The sequence below is a fragment of the Pogona vitticeps genome, chromosome 1 (assembly GCF_051106095.1).
Source record: "Pogona vitticeps strain Pit_001003342236 chromosome 1, PviZW2.1, whole genome shotgun sequence".
Taxonomy (NCBI): Eukaryota; Metazoa; Chordata; class Lepidosauria; order Squamata; family Agamidae; genus Pogona; species Pogona vitticeps.
The window spans coordinates 273,238,802-273,263,258 of record NC_135783.1 but is presented as its reverse complement, the minus strand read 5'-3'; the positions used below and the strand labels follow the sequence as shown (position 1 = coordinate 273,263,258).

The window sequence follows — 24,457 nt, the reverse complement described above, 5'->3', positions numbered from 1 at the left end:
ATTTGCACCACCACACAAAAAAGTACAGGAAGAAGAAGAGGAAGAGGCATAAGGAAAGACAGATTCTAGTGATATAACTTGTGTGATGTGTTTAATTAAAGCCTATGCAGCAATCATCCTTCCACAATCACTCATACTCACTCCTACCAATGTAATAATATTTCAGTAAAGTTAAAAAAATTAAGTGTGCAAAATAAAAAGACTGTTCCAGAATGCAAAATGTTGCTCTAAGCAGGGGTGCATATCTTTCTCTTTGCTCTACAGTTCCTTGAAGTGACCAGTAGAGTGGCTATAAGAGAATACACAGTGCACAGTGATCATATCTGAGCCTTCCCTAGTGCATCTTGGTTCCAATGTACAACGAAGCTCTTGGGCTTCATCAGGGGGCTTCAGCTATCACTTACTTTTCTGACCCTAGAGATCTTATTCATGGTGTTTCTCCACCTCAGGAACTGCCGGTAGTTTTGCATGATTGCAAAAATGCATGATCTCAGCTAAGCACATTATAAGCCATGCTGTTTTTTTCCCTTTTAAAATACAGTACTACTGAAATTAGGAAAATGCATTACAATGCAAGCTAAATGAACTTGAATTAAGTACACATTCTAACTTAATCTGTTTTGCAAGTAACTTCAGACATTTATTATAGGGTACACTACAGTGAAAGGACAATGCAACTGCTGTACCACAAATGGCATTGGATTCATACCTGTTTTGCTAGTTTTCCTTTTCCCTCTAACACTGAAAGGTGAAAAGACATAATGAAAGCAAATTTTATTTGTTTATTAATTGATTACAATGAAGTGAATGGAGTAATTACTGAAGCTGTGAGAGGATGTAATTACATAGCTAATTGGAAGTTCACATAATTCCTAATTAATGTAATTGGTATTGGAATTAAAGGAAGAATAAATGAGAGGCAAGAGACTGGTTTCAGTGTACAAAGCCTTGCTTTCCAGGAGAATTTCAGAATGGTTCCCAAGAACAGATGGAGTGATGGCTGCAAACACACACACCACAATCACACAAAGAAACGGCAAGGATCAAGATCTGGAGTTGTTGCTGTAGCCCCCTCACCTGGTCATGACAAAGCAATTAACAAAGTCTCCTAAAATATTCATGATGACAAAATGATCATATGTGGGCTGGGGAGTGCTATTACCACTAGGCTGAACAGCTGTGCACATTCAAATCAATTCTCATTACTAGCTTTGGCTCAGTCTCCAGTGGAATGCCATAGGACTCTCTCCCACAGTAGTTGGTTCAGTTCAACATTTTAAATAAACGTCTTGGAAGATGATATAGAAGGAATGTTTATTGAATCAGCTGATGATGTAAAGCTGGAAAGAGCAGCTAATACCTGAGAAGGCAGAATGAAGATGATCTCGACAGGCTGGAATACTAGATGGAAAACAACAAGATGAACTTCAGCAGAGATGAATGTGAAGTCCTGTGCTAAGGTACAAAGAATATAAGACATAGATTTGAAATGGAGGAGAGCTTGTTTGGCAGCAGTACGTGTGAGAAGAATGTCAGTGTTTTCGTTGCAGCAGCTGAAGAAACTGAGGTTTCTGAACAAAGAGTAGACAAATCACTCCTGCTTTGACTTTTTTCATTATTTCAGCCCTGTGCCTGGTCCATCCCAAATTGTGTGAAATTTTCTAGTCTTGAATTCAGCTCAGCCTGAACTCTGAGAATTTTGAAAAGATGAATCCACATCAAAAATCATATTCCTTTTTATGTACATTTCCCCAACATATACATTTCTGTAGCAATTTTGCCTAATATACATTTTTATAAGCACTTTATTATTATTATTATTATTATTATTATTATTATTATTATTATTATTATTATTATTATTATTATTATTATTATTATTATTATTATTATTATTATTATTACTCATTTTAAAATTCTACATGCTCTCTTATGTTGCTTGTGTGCCTTGCAGGCAGGTAGGCAACTTGTGCAACTCATCTGCTTACTTGGATCTCACAGACTTCCAGTGGGCAGGGGCTCCTTTGTAAGATTAGTCTGAAACAAGAGACTAGCTATGGTGGAACTAGATGACTTTTAAAATGCTGTAATAACATATTAGAGCTCTATTTCTTTGCCATAGAGACATATCTTAGGACTCCACAAATGCCGTATAATGCTTAGATTACACACTCCATTTCCTTACATACACGACCTTCTTACGTATTTAATTCCACAACATACCACTGTGGGGATTCCCAAAGTATTTAGGTGGAAAAGATACACTTGGGTGTCCAAGCCCATGATATCTTACTACCCAAGACAAGGGAGAGGATGGACAGAAGTTAAGTCAGATGTTGGTTGAATCCTACTTCAACACTAGTTATAATTCAAGATGTTCTACCATAGAAGATCCTCTACTAAAGATTGTTTTGCTGAAAACAGCAGAACAATTTAGTGGGGTGGAGTACAGTCTCTATGGCTCACACATGACTGTCCCTCAAGAGATAAGAAAGGACAAGGGGCTCAGAAGAAGCTGCTAGGTACTGCCATAGCTTTACCATAGCATCTGCTGCTGAAGTAGTTGCCTCACTTCCCTTATGCAGAACTTTGTCTTTGGATCTCAGTGTATGCTTTGCATGGCATTATAATGTATAACTTGTGTGGGATGCAACACCAAGGATTTCTGAGAGAATATTGGTGGTGTTGTATTTTCTGTGATATAGTTCTAAAGAACTTTGTCACTTCATGGATTCTGTGAAGCTAAACAAAAGAAGTTACCAGAATTTGAGGCTGGAGATATATGACTCTGGTGTGATAAAAGGTCAAAATGAGCTCCTATAATTAAAGTACCTGATCTAAGTGCAATGCAATTTTATTTGTTCTCGTCTATCTTCTGAGTATTGACACACACATTTGCAGTACAAAGTCCAAGCAAATATATTTTTCTCCTCTGTCATTATTGTATTTACAGGAACATTGAGAGGAAAGGGAAAGCATGAATCATCAGCCAATTAGAGCGTCCAAAACATCCCAAGGGCATGGATTGGGCCGCTGCTACCTGTCCAGGAAGCTGCGTAGGTAGACTCTTTCTTTTAAGAGACCTATTTGCAGCTTTCTTAACAATTGATCAGTGTCACAGACATAACATTCAGCTTGTTATAGAAAATTTGGATTTATTTCTCTCCTTGGCAATTTGTGCTTCTTTTAGTTATTTTATTTATCTAGGAGTGCATTTGGTCTATTCAGAATGGTGCTTGTTCTCCAGTGATATTGCTGTGTTTTATCAAGGAAAGAGGCATAAAGAACTGGCATTCCAGCACCCATTGTCATAACTGAGCACTCCCTTGTTCTCCCCATGAAGGAAATCTCAACTATCCCTATCCAGAGGAGGTTGCGCATAGATAGCTATCTCTGAAGGCTGATGATTCCAGTTTCAGTGGGGCGGTGAATCTGTCTCAGGTTTTAATCTGAACTCTACAAAATCTATCCAATAGGCCAAACCTATCCCCCCAAATAGGGTATGACCTTGGATAGCTCCTTTACCGTTAAGACTGAAATCCTAGGCTGTGTTGTGTACTGGTTTTGAGTGAACACTTCTGTTGTTGTTTAGTAGTTTAGTTATGTCCAACTCTTCATGACCCCATGGACCAGAGCACGCCAGGCCCCCCATCCTCCACTGCCTCCCAGAGTTGGGTCAAATTCATGTTGGTAGCTTCAATGACACTGTCCAACCATCTCATTCTCTGTCATCCCCTTCTCCTCTTTCCTTCACACTTTCCTAACATCAGGGTCTTTTCCAGGGAGTCTTCTCTTCTCATGAGATAGCCAAAGTATTGGAGCCTCAGCTTCAGGATCTGTCCTTCCAGTGAGCACTCAGGGTTGATTTCCTTCAAAATGGATAGGTTTGTTCTCCTTGCAGTCCAGGGGACTCTCAAGAGTCTCCTCCAGCACCACAACTCAAAAGCATCAATTTTTCGGCGGTCAGCTTTCTTTATGGTCCAGCTCTCACTTCCATACATCAATACCGGAAAAACCATAGCTTTGACTATGCGGACTTTTGTTGGCAAGGTGATGTCTCTACTTTTTAAGATGTTGTCAAGGTTTGTCATCGCTTTCCTCCCAAGAAGCAGGTGTCTTTTCATTTCATGGCATTTTATTTGCCAGGAGGTGATGGGACCAGTGGCCATGATCCTGTTTTTTTTTTATGTTGAGCTTCAGACCGTTTTTTGCACTCTCCTCTTTCACCCTCATTACAAGGTTCTTTAATTCCTCCTAGAACCTGATGGTCAGAGCCACAATCAACTCCAGGTCTTGTTTTTGCTGATTGTATAGAGCTTCTCCATCTTTGGCTGCAGATAATATAATCAATCTGATTTCGGTATTGTCCATCTGGTGATTTCCATGTGTAGAGTCACCTCTTGTGTTGTTGGAAAAGAGAGTTTGTGATGACTGGCTTGGTCTCTTGACAAAACTCTATTAGCCTTTGCCCTGCTTTGTTTTGAACTCCAAGGCCAAACTTACCTGTTGTTCCTTTTATTTCTTGACTCCCTACTTTAGCATCCCAATCCCCTAGAATGAGAAGAACATCTTTCTTTGGTGTCAGTTCTAGAAGGTGTTGTTAAGTCTTCAATTTCAGTCTCCTCAGCACTGGTGGTTGGTGCATAAACTTGGATTACTGTGATGTTGAAAAGTTTGCCTTGGATTCATATTGAAATCATTCTATCATTTTAGATGATATCCCATTACAGCTTTTCCCACTCTTTTGTTGACATTTAGGGCTATTCCATGCCTTCTACGGGCTTCTTGCCCACAATAGTAGATATGATAATCATCTGAATTGAATTCGCCCATTCCTGTCCATTTTAGTTCACTGATGCCCAGGATGTCAATGTTTATTCTTGCCATCTTTGACCACATCCAGCTTACCAAGGTTCATAGATCTTACATTCCAGGTTCCTATGCAGTATTCTTCTTTTCAGCATCGGACTTTTGTTTCTCTTCCAGGCACATCCCCAGCTGAGCGTCCTTTCGGCTTTTTTCCAACCACTTCATTAGCTCTGGAGCTACTTGTACTTGTCCTCCGCTCTTCCTCAGTAACATGTTGGACGCCTTCCTACCTGAGGGGATAGAAGACTTATAGCACCCTATAAAAGGGGTGAATGGAAATGAGATATGCGTTTTTATTTGAATTATGAAATTATGTGTCCTTTCTCTTTACTTTCCTAGAAGCTAGAAGACAATTGATTGAGAAAGAGAGATAGGAGTGGAGGTAGAGAGGGTAAGACAATGACAGATATCAGTTTGATACACTTTAATGCTCGTAGCAATATCCTACAAAATCTTGCTATTTATAGTTTGGAGAGGTACCTATAATTTTCCTCTTCTGCACTTCCCTGAAGAATTAAAGGTCTCTGGAAGAAAATTCTAAGTATCTCTGCACACAACAAATCCATCGCTTCTTTATCAACTCCCAGAATATTTATATACAGTTAGGATGTTAAAGTAGTTTCACATTGATCTAACTATGTAGTGCTGATATGGTCAGAAATGGAATGTTGTCTATCCCCCACCATTGTACTACTAGTGATGTTAGAGTTCTTGGACCATACCTGATATTCCAAATATCATTCCTCCCCTAATCACGGCTATGACACACAATTGTGAAAACTGAAGAGAGGAGCACTAATTTTCCAGCTAGAATCTGTGACGTGAAGTAGCTGGCTCTCTCTTTGATGAGGCTGGTTCTCTGTAATGGGTTCAGGGCTGTTTTCTCACAACTGTTTGTTTGCTTGCTTCCTTATTTGTTGCACATGAAGCAAAACTGCTGTACAAGAGGTTTGTAAATACCATCCAATCAGATTTGTATCTAAATACCTGCTGTACAAATCAGGACCTTCTGCCCTCAACTGATTTGTCCTTTGGTTTCTGCAGATAATTGTATGCATTTCTCTGCTCCTAGATGGGGTAGGGGTTGGGGAGGCTAATGGGGAAAAGAAAGGACTATGACATGGGATTGAAGCAATATGTGGTGCTATCAACTTTGGGGATGTAGTGGACCTTCTACTTGGTGTGTATGCCAGTTTCTTTTGCAATCTCTTCAAACCTCTGTTGAGTCTGACTGTAGTTTGTGTGTGTTTTGCCCTGGTGCAGAGAAAAAGTCCTAGAAGATCTTGATGAAGTATTATATACAGTTAGCAAGTGGGGTGGGGGTGGGGTGGGGGAAATGGAGCAATACAACTGTCTGCATTTTGAAGGGACATGATTAAATTTCCATTATGAGGAGTAACAGAGATCTCTGGGAGGCATAAAAAATTATTACTTGAACTCAACATTTAAGATTCACAAATGAGTAAAAGAAACAGTGGCATAAAAGTGCATTATTTATTTCAAACTCTGCCTCCTCACCTGCTGCTACCATTTGGCTACATAGTGCCAGTTTTACTACTTTGGGAAAGAGAGTTCTTTTGTTCCGCATATGCCTTTCTACCAAGCTCTGGTGAGAGGATTGCTCAGTTTTCCTCCTCTCACATTTTGGCAACTTCATGCATCTTTGCAAACTTCATGCAACTTCATGCATCTTTGAAAACTAGAAGAAATAAACTATAGTTTGTCACAGTTTGTCCCAGCTTTCCTTGAGCTAAGCCCCTTCAGATATCTCTAGAGTGGTGCTTCCCAACCTTGGATCCATAGATGTTCTTTGACTACAACTCCCAGAAATCCTGGCCAGCACAGATATTTATTTATTTATTCATTCATTCATTCAGTTTCTACCCCGCCCTTCTAGACAGTGTCTAGATAGTGGTGAAGGCTTCTGAGAGTTGTAGCCCAAGAGCTTATGGACAGCCAAGCTTGGGAATTATTGATCAGAGAGACTGTTGCTCCTAAGAGTCTTAGTCAACATGGCCAATAGCCAATGCTGTGGTTAACTGAAATCCAAATACATCAGCATGGAAGTCATCATATTGTGCAAGATTGTTCTATACCATATAAAACTGGGGAGCGACCTGATCTGGGAAGAGTGGAATTATAATTTTACCTGAAACCAGTTTTTCTGCCACTTCATTCCAAAATCTGTTTCAGTTCCTCCATGTGTCAACAAACAAGATGTTGAGAAAAGTCAGTTGGTGAGACCTCCTCTGGTATTACCTATTAAGGAGCAACTGGGAATGTGTCGGGGTAAACCTGCTTCTTTGCTGATGCTCCCTAGTGCATATTCAGTTCACTTTTAAGAGTCCCCTTCATACATGCAGAGTTTCCATCAGAGGATGGGAATCCTTGTCAATTAGTGTCTCCATCCTTTTGGAATGAGCCACCTGTGCCTAGAAGAGAATCCTCTTCAGACTCAGCCAATCACATATGTCCTAGTGGACATGGCTGACAGATACGTTATTAGAAGGAGGCGGAGAGTAATCCCTGTGTACTCCTGCTTGCTCACTCACACATTCAGGCAGAATTCCTGAAGATGATTGTGGTCTCTTCCCATGCTTGCAGTTCATGGCAGTGTTGACGGAAGGATTTGATCAGGTCAGGAGCAAGAGAAAAGCATGCAAAACTACTTTTGACAGTTGTTCCTTAGGGTGAGGTTGCACTATGAAAATGAAACTGATCTGAACTCACATAGTTTTTGGGTTTCTGTGTGTGTCCTCTTTGGAAAACATTTAATCCATTTTTAACATGTTTTGTATATCAGTCATGAGGGGCTACACAATCATTTAGATTCACTGCATTTGAGGCTTTTTCCTGCACCCAACCACCTTCACACTGGCTGTATCTCACAGCCACTAGCCACCACCGCAGTGGTAATATTATAATTTTTTTTATTTCTTGCATTCTGGCATAGTGCTAGTTCAGTATGAAATTTAAAAAAAACAGATTGGACTGTAAGCTTTCCCTGCAGACTGACACATGCACTCTGACACACAGATACACAGACATGTACACGGGGTGGAGGGAGCAAGGGAACCGGCAGTGTGGAGTGGCAAGAGGGAAGGCACACCAGTGAGTGGCAAAGAGAAACTGACCAGAGAAAGGTACAAGATTGGCAGCTTCTAGGCTTGGGAAAGAGGAAAGACTTTCCCCAACCAAACTTTCTCTCTCTCCTGGCCCTCTTTTCAGATGGGACTGCAAGGTTTTCCTGCAGCCTAAAAACCATTCTGGCATCCATTATTTGACAAATCCCTCAGACATGATTCACACTGACAGAGGCATACACATATGCCAAAACAATTCAAAATAAATCAGTTTCACAAGTGATTTTAAAATAAATGACTCTCTCACAGGAATAAAATACCCTGTTTTCCAACCAAAAAACATGCTTTCTGGGCAAAAAAATTACCTTTCACTGTGCATTGTGTAGTCAGAATGTTTAAAATCAATTTCAAACATGCTAAACTCCATTCAAAACCACACACATTCACCCCCCACACACACACATTTAACCTTCCTTTGCATTCATTTGAACATTTTGCATTTGATGATATTGGACTCCGTCCAAGTGAACCAGTTTATGGTGTTTGGGAATAAAAATTTTTTTTCGTGGCTGCTATTTTTTGTTGTTGTTCCAGAATTCTGAGTGCCTTTGTCTAGGTTCTTGACAGTATCTTTGAATGATTTTAACCTGCTGTAGTAGAAACATTTATGCAAACAAACCAAGACATTCCTGTTCAGAGGCCTTAGATACTCCTGTGTTATCCCCAAAGAATTCCCTATAATTGCAATTTCATGTACTTGTCAAAGCTTGCAAGTATGTCTAAAGCAACACGTGCTTCTCCATAGAATTCATTATTGCCTCTGCTGTAACAGAAGCTATAGTTAAGGGCATCTCAGGGCTTGTGTTACATCAGGACATCATTTTATCCAGGTACAACTTACAAATAAAAGCATCCTGTGTCGGGACTTTTAGGATGGTAACAAGAGTCTATGTATAATTTTGAGAATACAATGGAACTTATTTTATTGTTTCAACTTAATCATTTCATTGTTTTTATCTCTTCCACAGTCTGTGTGTCACTTTAGAACAATAAATCTGAATAAAATCTCTGGACTGCTGCTTGAAGAGTTCCTTTTTTACAGCTGCCAAGAAGTTGGACAAACTAGGAGGTTCTGGGAGTATGAGTCCAAAAACAAAACAAAACAAACAAACAAAGAAACCCACCACCTTTCCCAAGCTTTGGCCTGGACTCAGGGCTATGTTGGCTGATTTTATAGGGGAACAAGCCTTCACAACTGATGGACAACACTATATGTTCTACTTGGCTTTAATGAAAAGTGGTGCTCAGTTGAGTAAGGTGTGCAGTGAGGAAGCCTGGGAGATCTCCCAAAGCATTATTGGCATTACTGAGCCTTGCTTTCAATACAGGACTAATAAATCATTAAAACAGTCCAAAGTATATGAGGGCCAATGTTGCCGTTAGCAAAGAAAGTCGACTCTCTGAAGCAGGAGAGTTTTCATGGCAATAAAAAGATCACAAATTAGTAATTTAGTTTGTTTAATACTTGGGAAGGTGGGCTGTTTGCAGAATCTTGTTGTGTCTTGACCACACTGGCTTTGGATATTCTGTACTTTGAGCAGGATGGAGGACTTACTGTTTGACCAGCAGCACAAATTATACAGCCCTGTTCCTTTTGCCCTTAGGGTGGAATGCTTTAATGGCTTTTGTGGAGACCCAGTCAAGGAAACAGAAAATATGAAGCTCATTGTACTGATTGCTCTTTTTTCTCCCTCAAAGGGAAGAAAAGCCTGTGCCACATGGGTCCATTTCAAGATGAATACAATGCTATCCAGGGCATCACTGAAGCAGCTGTTTACAAGTGTTCTTGTGCAATTAGTGATTCTAACATATTTTCTTCTTCAGTGTCTATTTGGCCATGCATCCTCACTCCCTTCTCTACATGGCTATACCTGCTACTAGGACGTGCTAATTACTGATACTGATTAACTAAATGCTACACAAAACAAGAGCTAGGAGGAAAAGTCCTATTTAGAAACATGGAGTTTAGAGAACTTTCCTAAAATTGTCTGATTGTTAGGAGCTAACCGGAGCCAGTTCTGGTTAACATCTGGATGTGAGACCTTCAGGATTCTTTGGGCAGGGCTAGAAAAGAATCTTGTCTGAGCCACTGCTGTGATAGCCGTTGCTTCCCATCAGAATTGACAATACTGAGTTAGAGGCACCAACCATTTTCCTCAGTATAAGACAGCTTTTTATATTGTCTATTCAATGCTCGCAACACCAAATGAACCCTTGCATATGCCACATTCATTTCAGTAGGATCTCCAGAGGGAGTGTTCCAGTAGAGTGTTCCTTTCGAATAACACCAATTTTTTCTCTCTTAAAATAATAGAAGAATTGTCAATCCAAATTTGCTTCTCTCTGTGTGTTTTATTACAAGTGCCAGTGACGTCTGAGGAGTTACCGTTTCAACAAAAGTTAGCTAAAAGTAGCCCTGCATGTTGCTAGATTAAAAGCCACACAAACATGCGCACACTGAGTAGGCTACAAGAATCCTTCAGGCAATTGTGACTCACCGTGTACTCTCAGACATTGTAAGATACATTTCAGCATGTACTAATATTAGATTGGATTCAGTGAAATTGTAAGTGAGAATGGTAGGCTGCATAGTACATTTCCACATTATGTATATCTATTTTAGGATATATATTTTTTCCTCAGCTTCTGAACAGCTCTGGGGTGCTCTCTTGCAAAAATCCAGACTGTTCCATTTGTGGAATGTCGGGTTTTGTGTTCTAGAATTTGCTTAATAATTGCTGATATAATCTAGCTGTTAGGTATCCAGGAGGACACCTAACAGACTTTGAGAACAAAGAAAAGTTACCAGAGTCAAGAAGGATTCTTGAAACATAAAGTTTCAAAAGTGAAAAAGAAGTAATGGCAATGTTCATCTTTCCAAAGATTGCAGAATACTATATAAAGGGACTTGACCATGGGATATATCAATTTTTCCCCCAACTGATGAGATCCTGTGCCTAGAATTAAACTAAATTCATGACACTCCAGTTCCATAATTTGCACAAGTGTATCTGTTTATGGAAGGAATGTGGTGGCGTTGCAGGTTAAACCACTGAAGCCTCTGTGCTGCAAGGTCAGAAGACCTGCAGTCGTAAGATTGAATCCACGTGATGGAGTGAGCCCCCGTTGCTTGTCCCAGCTCCCTCCAACATAGCAGTTCAAATGCATGCACACTACATCTGAGACAACCCTGTTTAGAATTATCAAGGAAAGATTTCTCAGGATCGCTACACACCTGGGTACCTGTTCTTTTGGAGAAGCCTCTTAACAACCTTTATGCTCTTGAAAATAGAAAACTTCTGCTCAGGAGGGGAAGGACACTTTCCCCAATTTCTTTTTAATGGTTGCCAACTGACACAGTGCATCAGCAATGCTTTGACTGAGTTTAAAAATACCCTTACAAAGCATTCCTCACATACTAGGAACAATTAAAAAGCAATGCATAATTTCCTCTCCCCATGTAAGTTTTCCATTTCTCAAGATTGGTAAGAGACTAGAGAGTTAAAATTGTTAAGAGGTATCTCTGAAGGGATAGCCAGCCAGCTGCTTTGGTTCTATCCCAGTGATCTAGCATGCTGGAATCGAACCAAAATTAAGCAATCCTAGTAGATAAATAGGTACCATCTTGGTGGGAAGGTAAAACGGCGTTCCCTAGTCACGCTGGCCACGTGACAACGGAAACTCTATGGCTCTATGGCTTGAAAAGCGGGGTGAGCGCCACCCCCTAGAGTCGGACACGACTGGACTAAAAAATGTCAAGGGGAACCTTTCCCTTTACCCACGTCTAAAAAATAGTAGTGCCTGACAGGGAATCCAAAAAAATGTGGGTAGGAATGCTGTGGGGACAGGCTGGTTTGCACTGGCATAAAATGTGAGTGGTCCAAATAATGAGACAAATGCCTGTGTAGTCAAGTGCAGCTTTGTTCAGCTCTCAGATCTGTGCCTCATGCATTAATATCTAAGTGTAGATGCTCCATTTGAGAAGGAAAGAAATTTAATTTTAAGGGGATTATATAGTATAACTAATAGATTTCAGAATTGTAAAAGCAGCTGCTTTTAAAACCTAAGTCATCCATGTGAATACTAAATGTCATTTCAGCAAACAGGAAAAGGTGCAGCTTTTATATTTGAATAATGTTGCTTCCATTGAGTCCTTTTTACTTCATTTTGTTTTGTTCCAAAATACACAAATTTTGAAACTTAAACATTCCACAAAGAATAGGGTATCATTTAGCCCTCTAGATTCTGAAGTTGGCTTGTTGATATCTAGATCATCTTTATATTTATTTATTTATTTATTTATTTATTTATTTATTTATTTATTTATTTATTTATTTAATTAATTAATTAATTAATTAATTAATTAATTAATTAATTAATTAATTAATTAATACCCCGCCTATCTGGCCCACCGGACCACTCTTTGTTGTTGTTTAGTCGTTATGTCATGTCTGATTCTTCGTGACCCCATGGACCAGCACATGCCAGGCCCTCCTGTCTTCCACTGCCTCCCGGGGTTTGGTCAAATTCATGTTGGTATCTTCGGTGACACTGTCCAACCATCTCGTCCTCTGTGGATCTTTCCTTCCAGTGAGCACTCAGGGTTGATTTCCTTCAAAATGGATAGGTTTGTTCTCTTTGCAATCCACGGGACTCTCAAGAGTCTCCTCCAGCACCACAGTTCAAAAGCATCAATTCTTCAGTGGTAAGTCTTCTTTATGGTCCAGCTTTCACTTCCATACATCGCTACTGGAAAAACCATAGCTTTGACTATGTGGACCTCTGTTGGCAAGGTGATGTCTCTGCTTTTTAAGATGCTGTCTAGGTTTCTCATTGCTTTCCTTCGAAGAAGCAGGTGTCTTTTCATTTTGTGGCTGCTGTCCCCATCTGCAGTGATCACGGAGCCCAAGAAATTAAAATCTGTCACTGCCTCCATATCTTCCCCATCTATTTGCCAGGAGGTGATGGGACCAGTGGCCATGATCTTAGTTTTTTTTATGTCGAGCTTCAGACCATTTTTGTGCTGTCCTCTTTCACCCTCATTAAGAAGTTATTTAATTCCTCCTCACTTTCTGCCATCAGAGTGTTATCATGTGCATATCTGAGGTTGTTGATATTCCTTCCAGCAATCTTAATTCTGGCTTGGGATTCCTCCAGTCCTGCCTTTCACATGATGTATTCTGCATATAAGTTAAATAAGCAGGGGGACAATATACAGCCTTGTCGTACTCCTTTCTCAATTTTGAACCAATCATTTGTTCCATATCCAGTTCTAACTGTTGCTTCTTGTCCCACATATAGATTTCTCAGGAGACAGATAAAGTGGTCAGGTACTCCCATTTCTTTAAGAATTTGCCATATTTTGTTGTGGTCCACACAGTAAAAGGCTTTTGTGTAGTCAATGCAGCAGAAGTAGATGTTTTTCTGAAACTCTCTGGCTTTCTCCATAATCCAGCGCATGTTAGCAATTTGGTCTTTAGTTCCTCTGCCCCTTCAAAATCCAGCTTGCACTTCTGGAATTTCTTGGCCCACAGGATGGATTAAAGGGCTTCCGCAGCAGTTAAAGTGAAGGGCTTAACAGTGCAGTAAGCTGCCATCTTATGAACTAACCCAGTGACTTCTTGTTGCTTCCTACATTATAGGAGAGGGAAGGAACACAAGAAAAGAGACAAACTGGCATAGAGTGGACAAAATGTCACAGATGGAGAGCAGATTATGAGACTTTTACTCAGAAAACAGTTCACTGGATTGATTGTATCCTAGCATATCTAAGTGTCTATTGAGGTCATCCCTCCTAGGCAAAACATCATGTGCCTCTTCTGCCTGGATCTCCAAGGCTCCCTCAACCTTATGCTAAAAAGTCCGTCACCACAGACTTAAAATCATATAGCCACCTCAAAATGTAAACATATGGCATTATCAAAACACCCTTTGGTGAACATGCTGTGCTAAGTGGGCTTTCTGTGTTCACCTAAAGTCCCAAATGTCAGGAATTTGAAACTACCCACAGTCATACCCTTAATAGATACATCATCTAGGTCAGTGGAGGCAAACCTTTTTCGGCTTGAGTGCCCAAAATGAGGGAGTGGGGAAGAAACCAGTGGCTGCCGCGCCGCCCGGAAGACCAGAACTGGAACAGGAAGTGGCAGTTTCAGGGGGAATCATGGGGACAGACAGGAAGTTAAAGGGGGAATCATGGGGACAGACAGGAAGTTAAAGGGGGAATCATGGGGATGGACAGGAAGTTAAAGGACCCAGAACAGGAAGAGAAAGGGGGAATCCCAGCTGCAGTCACTTCAAAAGGTTTGTCACATGCCAGAAGAAAGGGCTTCGCGTGCCAGCTGTGGCATGCGTGCCATAGGTTCGCCGTATTTTTATCTAGGCAATGTGGATATGGCATATTATATGCTGTAGTTACTTACAGCTTTACCAGTATCATAACACTAGCTGGCTGTTGACAACAGAGGCATTTCAGATTTACCCATTTGCTGTCACCATTGCACATAATCTGCTGGTGACCAAGAACATCCACATCAAATGAGAGGGGAAATATGACTATTCACTAACATTTCAGTCTGTTTTAAAATAGTGGAAGCTTTTCAGTCTCAAAAACTGCTCATCAGATCCATACACTTTCCAGTTAAAAGTTTTTCTGATCATTCATGCTGAAGTATTCTCCTATCTTTTAACTGTATGGTTTTCTTGTTAATATTTAAAGCTCATTTATCTCTTTTCCTCATATACTTGAGCTAAAGCATAATACTTTCCCATTTATATAAAGATTTGTCCTCATGTGCTTTGTTGGTAGCAGAGGGATGATTTAAAAAAAAATCAATTATTTACAATATTCAAGTAGCATTTCTCCTCCCTAATTCTCATAAAACAGTGTTTAATTCTTAATTTCAAGAAAATTGTTGTCTGGGCTCAAAACTACACAGACTGGGAAGGGCAGCAATGAAGGAACTAGAAATGATTGTCAAGTGTAAGGATATGTCACTGGAGATGGAGGCCAAGATCACTCATATTATCATATTCCAATCACCATATAGGGGTGTGAAAACTGGACAGTAAAGAAAACTGACAGGGAAAAAATGATTTGTCTGACATGTGGTGCTGGGGGAGAATTTGGTGGATACCCTGGATTGCCAGAAAGATGAACAAGTGGGTCCTGGATCAAATCAAGCCTGAAATATCTGTGAAGGAAAAACGATGAAACTGAGGCAGTCTTATTTTGGCACAGCATGAGAAGGCAAGATTACTGGGAAAAGACAAGAATTCTGGGAAAGGTGGAAGGAAGGAGGCATACAAAATGGATTGACTCCCTAAAGGAACTTACAGGTTTGAGATTTCAAGAGCAGAGCAGAGACGTTGAGGTCAGGACATTTTGGAGATTGCTCGTGGAGTTGCTGTAAATCAGGGGTAACTTGATGGCACAAAACAGCAGCAAAACCACCACCACCACATGAGGAGGGGCCTATAGTAGTGCATTATTACTAGGTTAATGGAACGGGTAGACCCGCTGGCCCTACTCAAGCCATATAAATAAAGCATGAGGAATCTCGGTCCTCTTGACAAATGGCCCCAGTCCATCTGTCTCAGCAAGGGTCAAGCATGCAGGTGCTCAGCTAAATGCCTAAAAGAATCCTGTGCACACCCTCAGATTGGAGTAACAGAGATAATTAACAAAACCAGTTCTACCGGACACTTCCTTATACTTACAGACAACCTAAATGTCCCTCACCCTGAGAAAAGACCTAGCTGGGAGGGATTTGAGGCCCAGTAAAGGCCAAGCTCCACTCTAGCTTCCAGTGCAAAAAGAATGATGCCCAACTGCTAGTTTCTTTTCTGAACATGAGAGTAAGGTGGAGGTAGGCCTATGCTAGGCCTCAAAGCCTACCCAGCTAGGCCTTTTCTCCAGGTGAGCCACAGTTAGGGTTAGGGTTTGTAGATATGGATTTGTCAGATGGAACTGACAAAATGAAAAATTATGGGATTTTCAGTCCAAAATGAATTCAAAAATTTCATGTCTAGGAGTTACCTTAGGGCAGGGGTTTCCAACCTTTCACCTTCCCTGGGCCACATTAGAAGATGAAAATTTGGTTTGGGTCGCACATACATTTGGTTTGGGCCACATGGGGGGGCAGCCCTAGCCATCCTCCACAGCTCCGCTCCAAACGCACTTACCAGCAGCTGCGATCTCAGACAGCAGAGGCTGCCAGCTTCGACTCCGGCGGCTTTATGGGGCCAGGAGGGGGTCCACCTATTGACGGGGATGGTGCAATGCAGTCACGCAGCCCCCCTCTCCCCTCCCCTCCCACTCCTTCCTTCCCTCTCTCTCCCTCTACTGTTGTGACATGCCCCGGCCACATTCCGGCCACAAGCGCCGGCAGTGTAACTTGAGGTGGCCTTAGCCATTGATTTGGAATTTCTTTAAAAATAAAATATTGCACTGGGCCACATTACGAGCTCACCTGGGCCGCATGCAGCCCTCGGGCCGCAGGTTGGACAAGCCTGCCTTAGGGGAAGGCAGTTGCTGCTCTACCCTAGTGAAGAAGAACTAAACTCCAAGTGTAATGCTTCACTGGTGCTTGGGGATAAGGTAGCTTCTGTTGCAAAATATGCCTGAAAGGGACAAATATGAAAAATGTTTTATAAGATTATTATCATGGTATTTATAAACATCCATACACTTTGCAAAGTGACTGTACCTTGAAAACTAGAAATTGAATAAAATTGCTGTAAACACAGGGTAGAGGGTAAAAAAATAGAAACATCCCCATGACAGTTGATGGTGCTATTTGAAAATTGCAGCTCTCAGGGGAAATGTTGGTTTACAGTAATCATAAAGTCTCATGAGCCCACATGTGGGAGGCACAAGTGAGTGGGAAGTGCTAGTGATTGACACAATATATTGCCCTAGAGCATATTACTTCGCATTTTTAAAGAGCCAAAATTAATTCAGATTGAAGCTTCAGATATAAACTTTGAAGAGGAGAATAATAAATTTCCTATTCTTTTCTCTACTCTATATTTCTCCCCACCCACAAACTCTTAGGTGTAAAAGGAACTGATGAACGGAAGTACAAATATTGATCTGAAATATCTTCTTCTTAATGTTCTTCCCTGTGGCTGGCCAAAATCAGTTTGCAATTTTTAAACAAACCAGTATGTGTTTGTGTGACTTTCCTTTCCAATGCCTGAATTACGCATTCAGGGTTTGGATATAGCTTTATTTTAACTACCGTAGTCAAGTATGCTGGGGTGTAGTGTGTCACGCTCAGCTATTTTCTACCTACCATGACATTCTGGTGGTGTTCAATGGACACGCGGTAAGGAGAACAGTTACAGCACACACCTACCTCAGCTTCGTCATGAGCAGTAAAAATATCTCATGGTGGGAGGAGGATCATACGCTTCATCCTAAACGGTTTGACTGCGGTATCTGGCAATTGGTGTATACTGTACGTTGTGTCCGTCCCATTGGTCAGGTTAAACCACCAGCTCTGGCAGGTTTCTCATGCAACTGGCCACACAATAGGGAACCTGCTGGAGCAGGGGAGATGCTTATGGGATTTCTTATCTACTCTTTATTTGAGCAACATGATACTAACCTTAACTCTTAAGAGATTGGCTGGAAGCCCATGTATAGTCAATACTTTTAGTGCTGCTAAATTGGATTTGCATCTTCTGGTAGGCTCCTCAAGTTGAACAGCTACCTGGTGGGCAGGTACAAGATGCTCACGTTGGGTATCATTGCACCTATTCAATATGGCTAATGTGCATGGTTGAGAATTTTGTTTGTTTCATCTTTGATATAAAGTTAGCCAGATTTTTAAGATCTATTTAGCAACGATATGGAAAGATTTCAAATAAATTAAATGAGGGGAAAAAACAAAGCTGGCAGATTTGTCTATTCCTATGTCAAACACAATTAAGCTGCTGTCTCAGCCTCAGGAGTTTGGGTTTACAGGCATATTTCTTCCTTTTGTCTTGGGCCTTTTGTGTTGGGCCTTCAGTATACAGATTGTCACACTGTTTCATTCCTGATGACTTATGACTTCTCATCACTGATAGATCTCATTTGCCAGGTCTTCAATATATATACATTATATACATATATACATATTTGGGGATATATACTGTATATATACACACTCTCTCTCTGTGTATGTATGTATGTATGTATGTATGTATGTATGTATGTATGTATGTATGTATGTATGTATGTATGTATGTATGTATGTATGTATGTATGTATGTATGTATGTATGTATGTAATGTGTGTGTTTAACGCTGGCCTGGCTCCGTTCCTTCTTGGAGGACCACCCCCAGAGAGTGCAGCTTGGAGAGAGTATTTCGGCCCCATAGAGTCTCAATTGTGGGGTTCGATTATTTCACAGGGGTCGATTATTTCCCCAATGCTGTTCAACATCTACATGAGGCCGCTGGGTGGGGTCATCAGGGAGTGTGGAGCCTTGTGTCATCAGTATGCCGATGACACTCAGCTCTACATCTCCTTTTCACCAACTGCAGGAGATGCCGTTCTGTCCCTTCAGCGCTGCCTGGGGACTGTACTGCAATGGATGCAGGAGAACGGGCTGAGGCTGAACCCGGACAAGATGGAAGTACTGAGGGTGGGTGCCCCCACAGTTGGGGATTTGGGAAACTCCCTCTCTTTTGGGGGGTGACTCTGCCCGCCAAGGATGGGGTCCGCAGCTTGGGGATCCATCTGGACCCGACGCTTCCTATGGAATTTCAGGTGGCGTCGGTGGTCCGCACTGCCTTTTTTCACCTCAGGCGGATAGCCCAGCTGCGGTCCTACCTTGATGTTGGGGTGCTCACTACCTTGGTGCATGCGCTCGTAATTTCAAGATTAGACCACTGTAATGAGCTCTACGTGGGGCTGTCTTTCAGGCTGCTGCGGAAACTACAGGTGGTGCAGAATGCGGCAGCCAGACTACTTAGTGGAGTGAAAAAATACCAACATATCTCACCCACTCTGTCTCTGTTGCATTGGCTGCCCATTTGGTTCCGCATCGACTTCAAGGTGTTGATGCTCACGTACAAAGCCCTAAATGGTTTAGGACCTTGATACTTGGCGGAACGCCTACTCCCACCAAGATCTACCCGTGTCACTCGTGCGAGCCAGGAGGTGAGGCTGAGGAGCCTAATGCCGAGGGAGGCCTGGAAGGTAAAGACAAGAAATTGGGCCTTCTTGGTGGTGGCTCCTCGCCTTTGGAACAACCTACCTCCTGAGATTCGCATGGCACCCTCGCTGGGTACCTTTAAAAATCAACTAAAAAGATGGATGTTTCGGAAGGTCTTCCCTCCAGACAATTCCTGGTGCCCTCTCCTCTCCCTTTCCTATTGTTTCCTCCCTCTCCTAAGGTTTCTTCTATTTAAAAAATTTTATACTATTTTATGCTGTTAGCCACCTAGAGTGGTCTTAACCGACCAGATAGGCAGGATATTAAATAAATAAATTATATATACTGTATATACTGTATATACACACGCACGCAGACACACACACATATATGTATGTGTGTGTGTATTTATATGTATGTATGTATGTATGTATGTATGTATGTATGTATGTATGTATGTATGTATGTATGTATGTATGTATGTATGTATGTATGTATGTATGTATGTATGTATGTATGTATGTATAGGGACGTGGTGGCGCTGTGGGCTAAACCGCAGAAGCCTGTGCTGCAAGGTCAGAAGTCGTAAGATCGAATCCACGCAACGGAGTGAGCTCCCGTTGCTTGTCCCAGCTCCCGCCAACCTAGCGGTTCGAAAGCATGCAAATGCAAGTAGATAAATAGGGACCACCTCGGTGGAAAGGTAAAACAACGTTCCGTGTCTAAGTCGCACTGGCCATGTGACCACGGAAGATTGTCTTCGGACAAACGCTGGCTCTATGGCTTGGAAACGGGGATGAGCACCGCCCCCTAGAGTCGAACACGACTGGACAAAAATTGTCAAGGGGAATCTTTACCTTTACCTATGTATGTATGTATGTATGTATGTATGTATGTATGTATGTATGTATGTATGTATGTATGTATGTATGTATGTATGTATGTATGTATGTGTACATGTATATGTATAATGTGTGTGTGTGTGTGTGTGTATACACACACACACACACACACACACACACACACACACACATACATAAAGATTAGAAGTGTTCCTTTTAAAGGACAAAACCTCCAGAAGCCAAAGTTTGATGTATATACAGCCAGGTGCAGCATGAGCCACTCCTGCTTCCATACCCTAAGTGGCCTTTGCATGTATTTTAACACAGAAAACTAATCAGCTCCAAAGTGGGAACATCACCTTACTCGCCTTTGTCAGGTCAGTGGGATTGCAACCCCCACCCCCTCTCAGTTGGGTAGCATATAAGACAACTGGTAGAATTCATACAGCCTTCATCTGGCCAGGGTTCTTCCTTTCTTGTGTGCATGCATTAATTTAATAGAGGGGTGAAATGTATCTGTACAATGTGTCTATACAAACCAAACCAGGCCTATTTGTGCACTTCGCAATGACTAGATAGGTGGGGTATAAAATAAATAAATAAATAAATAAATAAATAAATAAATAAATAAATAAATAAATAAATAAATAAATAAATAAATAAATAATAAAATTTCTAAGGCAACCTCCGGGTATAGTAAGGGCCCACCAGCACTCACAGAGCAAAGTGGCACTCCTCATACCTCTCTCATATTAAATTTAGCATTCATGAGGTAAAAGAGTAATAAAATGTAAAAGTCACCATGTGGCTAAAAGTGGGCAAAAGGGAGTAGAAAGTATCCATATTTTACAAGGAGCTGGCACTTTCTCCTCCGAATGGAGCTCACAATCTTCTCCACATTCCCATGGCTGAGGGTTTCTGAATGAGATCAGCAGGTTGTAGTAGTGGATTCTGGATGATACATTGTAGGATTATAGGGCCAGCTTTTCTCCACATACCCTTTGGTTTTTTTTTCTTTTCTTGATGATATCAAAGTTATGTCCTACTTTTTTCCAGCGTGCTTTGGTCAAATAATTCTGTCAGCAACAATCCTGATGCTACTGTGTAGCCCCACCTCGAGTCATAGTCATTTGCATCCCTCCCCACAACATTCGTGGGACTGACTGTTTTCCCATAGGTTCAGAAACACACAAATACCAGTGCTGACCCAGAAAAATACTGGGTTGGAGTGTCTTCAAAAGGAGACTGTCTGGGTTGGACATCAAGCTATGACTTTATTTGGGCACAGACTGAATCATGGAGCAGTGCACATCCCTAGTTTTTCATGTAATACACTGTGAAGAAAATGAGCTTATCTTTATCTTAAGTTGCAGCCATTTTGCCTTCTTTCCCTGTATCATCATGCATCACCAAATTAGTCACCATGTGACTAAATCCTAACATTTATTCCTTGTTAATTAAAATTTCTGAAGATCACAGATTTAGTTATTTCTTATATTTCTAACCAGCCATTTGGCCAAGGGTGCTTACAATAAAATATAATATATGGTTCTTAAACAAAATGAACTAGTTTGTTCTCTGAGCAATAGGGGGCAGGTGGAAGAGTCACATGGATCGTTCATTACATACATCCCACTGCCTCTCTTTTTGGAGGACGGGGAGGCATTGTAAAGTGAGGACGGAAAAGGGAGCAGAAAAGGAAGGAAAAGCAAGCAGAAAAGCCAGAAGTGACTACCCCCAAAGAAAGAAAAGAAGGATGAGAATGAGCTGCAGGGGCTCAATTTAGCTGGACTTTTTATTTAAAAAAGTTTAAAAGAGGTTGTTTTGCTTTTGAAGTTGAGAGATAGAAAGGAGTAACTTAAGGGGCTGTTTTATTTTGAATTTTGAGAAGTGAAATGTCAGAAAGCAAAAGCTAGCAGCAAGCAGAAGCGCAAACATATACTGTACACACATCCTTTCTCTTGAGGGAGGAGACAACATCAATAGAAGATACTCAGCTTTGTTGGGAAGATGTTGAAAATGCTTATTTGTCTTGAAGCCTGAGGGCAGGAAGAGATAAAAGGCATTACAGGTAGGAAGGCTGGGACACAGACTTACCTGGTCCCACGTTGAGGCTGGAGTGGCGGCTGGAGTCCCTCCGGCAGTGGCCGAAAATAAGATGGAGACTGACATGTGGCGAGCGGCGAAGAGGGAGTCTGGGTAAACCCATGCTGGACACAGCAGCACAACCCCCTTAGAAGATTGGCTGGGCAGTGCAAGGGGCATGTGTTTGCCTATCCGCAGACCTGAAGGATGGAATTTACAGTCCAGTCCGCTGGCACGTTCTAAAAGGAGGGTGAGCTGAGGTGGGAAGCGTCAGTTCACCAGAAATCCAGTCCCCTCCCTCCCCACTCCTTAATTCACATTCCTCTGCTTGTATGTTGATCACATCACATTCCTCTGCTCGTATATTGATTGGGATCGTTAATCTGTTGGTTTCCCAAACTTGTGTTTCTTTCATCACAACTTGGTTGGCATTTTCAGGCATCGGGAAGGATCCAACCAGTGGCTGGACAGCAGGTGATGACCTGCAGGTTTTTAATGGGAGAGAAATCCCATATGGGAACCTGTGGCAGGGGCTGGGATCTGCCCCAGCTCGGGGGGGGGAGATTTGCCCCCACCCTAGGAGGCAGGGGAGCCACGGAGTGGCTTAGATCTACATAGCTTGCTGAGGTAACTGCCATCGCAGAGGTCTCTTAAGGAGGGTGGCTTGCTTAAACTTCGTTTCATTTCGTTTAGTCGTTTAGTCGTGCCCGACTCTTCGTGATCCCATGGACCAGAGCAGGCCAGGCCCTTCTATCTTCCACTGCCTCCCGGAGTTGTGTCAGATTCATGTTGGTTACCTCGATGACACTGTCCAACCATCTCGTCCTCGGTCGTCCCCTTCTCCTCTTGCCTTCACATTTTCCCAACATCAAGGTCTTTTCCAGGGAGTCCTCTCTTCTCATGAGATGGCCAAAGTATTGGAGCCTCAGCTTCAGGATCTGTCCTTCCAGTGAGCACTCGGGGTTGATTTCCTTTAGAATTGATAGGTTTGTTCTCCTTGCAGTCCAGGGGACTCTCAAGAGTCTCCTCCAGCACCACAATTCAAAGGCATCAATTCTACGGCGGTCAGCTTTCTTTATGGTCCAGCTCTCACTTCCATACATCACTACAGGGAAAACCATAGCTTTGACTATTCGGACTTTTGTTGGCAAGGTGATATCTCTGCTTTTTAAGATGCTGTCAAGGTTTTTCATCGCTTTCCTCCCAAGAAGCAGGCGTCTTTTAATTTCATGGCTGCAGTCTCCATCTGCAGTGATTATGGAGCCCAAGAAAGTAAAATCTGTCACTGCCTCCATATCTTCCCCTTCTATTTCCCAGGAGGTGATGAGGCCAGTGGCCATGATCTTAGTTTTTTTGATGTTGAGTTCCAGACCGGTTTTTGCACTCTCCTCTTTCACCCTCATTACAAGGTTCTTTAGTTCCTCCTCACTTTCTGCCATCAGAGTGGTATCATCTGCATATCGGAGGTTGTTGATTTTTCTTCCGGCGATCTTAATTCCAGCTTGGGATTCCTCCAGTCCAGCCTTCCGCATGATGTATTCTGCATATAAATTGAATAAGCAGGGGGACAATATACAGGCTTGTCGTACTCCTTTCCCAATTTTGAACCATGCTTAAACTTAGAAGGCAGAAAAGAGTAAATAGAGTAACGTGGAATTTTGATATGGCAATAGGTATAGAATGGATGTTAGTATGCGATTGTTTCTCTTTTCTCCTTTAACCTCAACTCCCCTTTTCCTTTGTCACCCCTCTTGTTAAAAAATAAAAAAGGAGGGTGGCTTGCATTGGGTTGGCATGCAGCCCCCCCCCCCCCCCGCAATGGAGGTGAATCCAACCCAATGCCTAGCCAGGACGACTGCTGCTGTGATCAATAAAGTTGTGGCCTAGATTGCTTCAGGTATCAAAATTGAACACTCTCTTTTTCTTCAACAGGCTGGAGTTCCTTGACAGTTGTATGACAGTTCAATTTGTCCACTAAATTAATATGTATAAGAATGCCTGTCTTTAGAATTTCAGCCAACCTGAGACTTTAAGGTTTCAGGGTTTTTTAGCATACTGTTGAACAGAAAAATGCAGTTTAAAAAAAATGGAAACATTTAGATACGCAGTTGAAGAAATAGAGGAAAAAATAATCAGGATCTGTGTTTTTATGTATTAAGGATTTAAATAACAGGGAATGACATGTACCATAATTTATATAAGGGTTAGAGAGAGTTTAGTTTCCATGCTCTGCTCAAATCATTTTGAAACAACTTCACATTCGGCAGGCTGACATTTTGTGTTTGGCTTCTCTCTATTCAGGGACGTGGTGGCACTGTGGGCTAAACCGCAGAAGTCTGTGCTGCAGGGTCAGAAGACCAGCAGTCGTAAG

General features: G+C 41.7%; 1 long non-coding RNA gene across 2 annotated transcripts in view; it reads left to right on the top strand.

Moving 5' to 3' along the window:
* Positions 1–13,435, top strand: part of LOC140702457 (uncharacterized) — a 64,556-nt gene extending 51,121 nt beyond the window's left edge. For both annotated transcript variants that reach the window (XR_013540327.1, XR_012081647.2), the window contains one exon: positions 8,981–13,435. This is a non-coding gene — a long non-coding RNA (uncharacterized LOC140702457). The remainder of the gene's footprint in view (positions 1–8,980) is intronic.
* Positions 13,436–24,457: the final 11,022 nt, after the last annotated feature.